The 7,172-nt window shown below is 42.8% G+C and overlaps 1 pseudogene; it reads right to left on the bottom strand.

Moving 5' to 3' along the window:
- Window positions 1-961: 961 nt before the first annotated feature.
- LOC104853844 lies at window positions 962-6,701 on the bottom strand (annotated as a pseudogene).
- Window positions 6,702-7,172: the final 471 nt, after the last annotated feature.

The following is a 7,172-nucleotide window of genomic DNA, read 5'->3' as shown; positions in this document are numbered from 1 at the left end:
CAATGACAGTGTGTCATCTAAAATGACAATTAAAATAATTCCATAGTGCCACCAGCAGAGGTCATACCAAAGTGAAGTGTGTCACTTACAGTGCTATCTTCTGGAAGAACAGACAGGTCTCAGGTGCATAAGAGTTCAGCAGGGCCATTTAAATATGGAGATTATCAATGGCTAATATATTCAGTGATAGGCCTATAGAAAAACATATTTGAAAGGGAATAGTGATGCTCAACAATCAGGCCACACACACACTGAGAGGTCCAACTGGAGATTTTATTCAAGGGGTGGGAGGAGAGAGATAGAGCAGAGAGAGAGAGAGGAGGAGGAAGAAGCAGAAGGAGAGAAGAACAAAGAAAGGAAGGTCCTTTTATCAGTTTTGGGGTGGGCTATTGCTTATTTATGAGTGAGCTACTTTTAACCTATCACAGGCCAGGTGGCTTTTTATGGGTCCAGCCCTGCAGAAACAGGTTTCAACTTCTCCAGACCGCTGTGGCCTTGGGGGAGGGAAACCAGAGATAAGGGCATGAGGTCATTTTAGGAGTCAAGATGTACCAGGAGAATGCAGCCTGTGAGGCGGCGTCACAGCATACTTTAACATGATCAATGCCCTAACAATATTCAGTGATTAGGTGGCCTACATAAACCCCTTATAGCTTTTCTTTCAAATATCAAATATAAGAAAAAGCCCACTTTAAATGTCTCTTAGGTATTTCCAACAGTTTCTGAATTATCTGTAGGAAGCTCTGATTTAGTTGTATATAGTTCGATATATGTGTCCACCATTAAGACCAGATCAAAATTTATATCAATTGATATTTTATATCAAAATTTATGTTAAGCAAAGCCAAGATACTTGACCTCTGGTCCGTCAAAGTGTTCCTCAAGTGTGTTTTGAGACGCTTTCATCCATTTTCATAGCGCTCATTCTCAACTTTCATCACAGGAAAAATAAACAGGACTTTCAGTAAGGCATACACATTAGGGAAAAATTTGTGTCAGGATTGGGTAAGTCACTTCTGTATATGTCAGCATGATGTTCCTCTGATGTGTTGAATTTGAGCTGTCCCATGACTGAGGGTACCAGAGATAAGCATTTAAGAGCTTTGAGATGCTGTTCTGAGAATATATCTTTAAGTTCCTGAATAATGTGCTCCACTGTTGGGACACTCAGGATTTCTTTATAGTAACTCTCAGAGCTTAAATGAGATTCCAGGTTACCTTGCTGAGCCCTAAAAAATTTCCCAGGGAGTTTCATTTGAATATCAAGTTTGGTTGCCAAATTTGTGGCTTCCTCAAACCAAAACTCATGATAAACTTCAATATTTTCCATCACTTCATTGAGTGAGTGTAGTATAACAGTCAAGCTACTGGCTGCAAAGAAGACATCAGAAATTTGTCCCTGGAGATTTTTCCCAAAGGCCCTTGTAAAAGATAAGACATTTTTAAGAATAACAATGGTAACAATAAAATCAAAATCTGTTACTGCACTACAGAGTACAAATGCTAGGCCAGCTATACAGTTATTCCACCTAATATTTGTGTCACTATTTATACCATCCGAACATAAAACAAGTGCTTGTAACGGGTCACTAAAACTTCAAAAGCATCATGCCTGCCTGTCCACTGAGAATGACATATTTCCTCAATTCTTTACCCCTTTCTTCACTGTTCTGGAAAAGAACAGAAATTACATTGTCAAATTCTAAAAGTAGTTGTGATGATTGATAGAAAAAAGAACAAACTTCCTCAATTATTCCCAATGCAACTGATACCCCCACCACAGGCACTGATTTTGCCAACCACATGTTTAAGGCACAGGAAGAGCAGAGTGTGTAGATAACTTGAGGATACTTCTCTAGAAGTCTAGAAGCAACAACTTTCATTTTAGAAGAAAATCCACTGGATGCAATATAAGCCTGGCCATGACAATACTCCATATTTAGTCCCCACTTCTCAGTTATTGTAGTGTGAAATTTCACAGCCAAAAATTTCTGCATCAGCTTCATAAGGCAGAAAGCCTACAAATTCCTCTCTGGGGTTATGAGATTCATCAAAAAAACTCACCAAGACAGGTAAGTGCTCTTCTCCTACTATGTCCACCACATCATCAGTGATGATGGAAAAGAAGTGTGAGTCTCTCACTTCCCTGAGGGTTTCTTCCCTAATACAGCTCTCACAGTTCTCCAGCACCTGTTTCTGCTGTGTTTTTTAACAGAACAAGGTATTAACAGCAATTGTCTCAAAACGCTTTCTCAGAACCTCTTCACCAGCTTTTACCCGGCGTTCCGACAAAGCTTGAAAGTTACCAGGCGTAAAGAGACCTTCTAGGATTTGTCAGGTGCCCATCTAGAGGTATATTTTGTTTTCCCATAAGAATCAAAATTTCAAATAGAGACTTTAAGTATTCTTTGTTTTCCTTCTCTTCAAGGGTTAAAGGTAAAATGTCTTCATCCTGCTCATCCCCCTGCACTTCAGCACTGAGATTCTGAGCATTGCTATTGTTTGTTTCTTTGTGTTTCTGTTCCTGTTCAGAAGTTTCATCAATTTTTTTTTTTCTGTTTTAGGGTCCTGATTTCATCTGCACTCAATTCTTTTATTCGTTTTCTGTGTCTACTACGTGGATTGTTCAAATGACTGGTAAGATCAAATATTGTTTGTATTGCCTTATCTCGAAGAACGTTCCTATAAGGACTCTCCCAATGACTTCACAAGTATCTGCTTCAATTAATTTTGAGAAATAACCCAATCATCCTTTAGTTTTCTGATGCCTCTGCAAAATGTATAGTTCTACAGATCATAAGAGGTCTCAAAGTGTTTGGCACACAACCGTTAATGTTTATTTAGTTCATCAGGTGTTTTATCTCCTAAGTCTCCTCTCCTACAATTCTCCACCCACTTCTGGCATCTGGCGGGATCCCGCGGAAACCTAACGAAAGCCAGGTCGGACTGTGTGCTCTTCCGCTTGCAGTTGGGGACCGCGCAGAAGTTCGGCAATCATAAGAGGTCTCAAAGTGTTTGGCACACAACCGTTAATGTTTATTTAGTTCATCAGGTGTTTTATCTCCTAAGTCTCCTCTCCTACAATTCTCCACCCACTTCTGGCATCTGGCGGGATCCCGCGGAAACCTAACGAAAGCCAGGTCGGACTGTGTGCTCTTCCGCTTGCAGTTGGGGACCGCGCAGAAGTTCGGCACCACGGTCGGGAGGATTTACCGACGCCACCACAGCTGGTGCACCTCTCGCCCGCTCGGACGCCGCCGCCTCCTTCCCACAATGCACCCTGACGCCCGGGGGTGCCCTCTCTTCCCGCAGCCTCCCTCCCTGCCTTCCTTTCCGCAGATCTCCTTTACTACTCTTAACCGGCTTTGTCCTTTCTAATTCATACTTCAGTTTCAGGGGACATGAACTGAATATATCTGACATCTAGCAGGTTGGGAACTATATTTTTCCCTATATTAGTAGCCCTTCATGGGGGCCTTTGCATTTATTTTTGTTTATAAAGTCATATTGCTAAGACCTAAAGTCTCACTTCCACTCCAAGGAGCGTGAACAGCCGAAAGGGCCTTCACGATGCTGAGTCCTATAGCCCAATCATGGCTCCGGATGCAAGACCTAGGGCCTTACTTCCCGGAGCCTTGAACAGCCCAAAGGGCCACCAAGATGCTGGGACATAGCTCAGCGAGGCTTTGGGAGCTCAACTAGCAGCGAGAGTCACCCAGGAAGGAACACGCCAGGCTTGTTGGTAAACAGACCTTTATTAGTCTGGCCAGATGGCACTCTCAGAGGCGCCAGCTCAGGGACTAGCACAGTTTTTTAAAGGCAAGGGAAGAGGACTGCAAGCACAACAAGTGGCCCAGGGGTCAGGGGGCCGGTTTTCTGCCATCTGTCTAAAGGAGTCAGCTGTACAGTGCACCTGGCCTTTCATCGCCAGACCTCAGGCTGTTCTGTTCTAACAAGGCCTTCAGTCGCTATCTTGTTTGCATGTAACAGGCTTCCATACACTCTGTTTTAATCTTATCTTGGAGCTGGGTAAAGAGAAATGTGTGCTACTATATGCTGGCTAACTAAGGATTACACAGCAGTTAGAGTCCCACAATATGTTGTTTACAAATGTGCATACATTAGTCACAAAGGGAAAAGTATGACAGCTGCTTTTTAATTTTACTGGATTTTTCTGTCCTGAAAGGAAGGACCTTCAGCTTTGAAATGGGAAGCAGTCCTCTAAGGCAGCAATGTGCAAGTCATATAAAATGTGAGACTTGAGTGTGACTTTTTGGTGGGGGGGGTACCAGGGATTGAACTCACAACCCTCCACTTGTGAGGAAGATGTGGCTCCACTGAGCTAAATCCCCTGCCCTTTAGTGTGACTTTTAATTGTCTAGTATTAACTTTAAAAATTAAAAGAAACAAGTGATAATGAAGTAGAACAGGGACCTTTTTGGCCACAGGAGAAAAGATTCTTGGACCTTAATCCATGACCCATTTCCCACAGGTGCTGAAGACAGGATTTTTCCCTAGCCTCCCTTGCCAATAAGGATTGAAATATGTACTTCCTTTATCTCCTTATGCTTAATGAGAGGGCCAGGTGTTCTGCAACTGTCAGGGTGATGCCTTGATGTCTCCAAGGAGGAGAATTGCACCTCACCTGTTTCTTACAAAAGGAAGAAATCCCTTAAAACACAAGGAAGATATCTATCACCTGCCTCAAAAGTTACCAAGCCCTAGTGGGTCCAGGAACCCCATAAAGCCCGTCCCTTTCCTTGAAGAGGCCAGCCTGATCTCAGTCAGCACCATGCTCATTAGCTCTTTTCCTCCAACTGCAGTCCTGGGTTTCCCTTCCTTCTCACTTGAGCGCTTTGCTGTGTCCTCAAACTTCTTGGCCTGCCTTTGAAATTCTTTTATCACAGGGTCTAAGGGCCCCATGTACAAGATCAATAATTTAACTCAATAAATCCAAAATATTATTATGTAAGCAATATAAAATTATTAATGAAGTACATATATTTTTGGTACTAAATCTTCAAAACTCACTTTAAGCCTGCAGCACATCTCACTTGAAAGCAGTCCCACTCTGCCTTTGAGAGGTAGGACTGAAGTACAATGAAAGAAGTAAACATAGATCGGAGACAAAAAATAATCATCACTTTTAAATTATACTTTTTAAAAATACTGAAGTTTCAGAATCCTTTACAGTGCCAAAGGTTACATTTTTTCCCCCTTTCAGGCTACTTACTCCTAAATCCCTAAGTCTTAGTAAATCCATTAGATCGAACCTGTGCCTTTCTCCTATAAAGTGAGCCTTTCATCTATAAATTGAGCGCATGCTTTCTCCCTTTATTAGATTGATAAATTCCACAGATTTCTACCTCTAAAAACACATAAATGTACCCAGCCATGGACTATAAGGCTCCTCATTCCTCGAGGCAGCACTCCTTTCTCAGTGTTAGTTCTGTTTAATGAACTTGTCTATGCCTCTCAGTTATACATCCTGAAATGCTTTGCTTTAAGTTGGTGAATCCACAAGCTACTCCATTGGTGCAGTGAGTTAAGGTCCACATCACCTCTCTGAGGGACCTCCTCAGACCCCATCCCATGATATGACTTTCCAGAACCTAGGGAAATGAAGGACCTGAGCTCTAGAGGTGAGGAAACATGATTTTCTACTGATATTTGTCAAGCCCAAGGATGGAGAGAGGAAATGCCTGAAAAGGAGCAGGGAGCATGACTTCCTGCCACCTGGAGGTGGGCTCAGGCCTATCCCCTTCCACAGATGGAACAATAAACAAAGGAAGATGGGGCCCCAGGAGGAGGGAACCCCACGCCTTCAGATCCACCCCCATCCCTGACCTCTAATGTTTAAATAGATTAGAGGCAAACTTCCTAGTTTGCAATTTGGCCTTGGACCTAATGCTCAGGCTGTGGATGTCTGTTTCCCCTGTGATGCGTGTGGGGTAATTATGAGTTAAAGCACCAATTATATTTGTATTTATGTCTATACACGCTTCTCTATAGCTCTACACTAGCAAAACATCTGACTTTAAATCACGGGAAATGGAAGCAGTGCCTTTAGGGCATCTATTGTTTGCCAGGAAACTTGCATTCAGCGTGTCACTGGACCCTGGCATCCCACTGGAGAACAAGCCACCTCAAAAGTGTCTAGCTTATGACTAGGCTGATCAGCAAATTAGGCCAAGATCAGCTGGGCTTCTTCTGCTGTGCTATTGATATAGGAGAACCAGATGCAACTCCCAAACCTCCTAAATATCCAAAACTTGAGTTTGTGTTCTCTAAAATCAAAGGATTTTCTAGGAATAACAGAGGTTAATAGAAGAAAAAACTGACCTGGCATGGGCAGGACAGCGCGGCGGAGGGCACCAGACGGAGGTGGCAGCCGCAGGACCTCAGTTGCTGTCGCTACAGTTGCCGCTTCTCCTCCGCTGCCGCCTCCTGCCAGCCCACTGGGCCTCCCGCTTTGCCCAGAGCGGCCACGCCGAGGCTCCGCTTCCTCCCGAGCCTCCCAGTGCTGCAACGTTCTCTGCTGTTTGCCTTTAATATTAATATTTGAGGGCTGGAGATTTAGCTCAGTGGTTCTGATGCCTGCTTCACAAGCTCAAGTATTTAGCAGCACCGTCTTCTAGCAGCACTTCCCTGTCTAGTTGAATTTTGAAACAGAAAATGGATGGGAACCTACCAGGTACCATTCCTGTGCCTGATGCTGAGAAATTGGAAAATCTAAAAAGCATCACAATTGATTCAGGATCAATGAATTTACTTCAAATGAAGCACAGTCTTCCCAACAATCAGCATGCATTTATCTCTTCCCCTAGACATGCCTTCCTCTATTGAAAGATCTAGGAAACCAAATTAGCCATCAGAAGTTGGCTCTCTGCCTTCCTCCTGAGTGTGGAGTCCTTTAAAAGAGAATGGGAAGTAAATGATGCATTTTATTTAACTCAGCATATCTAAAATGTTGCTTCAAACTATAGTCAATATGAATATTGTTTAATGAGTTATTTTTATATTTCTACTTTGGTACAGTCTTCAAAATCTTATGTATTCTGTACTTACTGCATATCTCATTTTTGACTCATATCAAGTGTTCGGTAGCCATCTGTAAATTTCCTTGCAGTTGTCTAAAGCTCTTAGACACATAACAGTTACCATTTAAATGA

This window comes from Fukomys damarensis, unplaced genomic scaffold, assembly GCF_012274545.1.
Source record: "Fukomys damarensis isolate Sample0158 unplaced genomic scaffold, DMR_v1.0_HiC HiC_scaffold_3, whole genome shotgun sequence".
NCBI lineage: Eukaryota > Metazoa > Chordata > Mammalia > Rodentia > Bathyergidae > Fukomys > Fukomys damarensis.
This window is presented reverse-complemented; position numbering and strand designations above follow the sequence as displayed.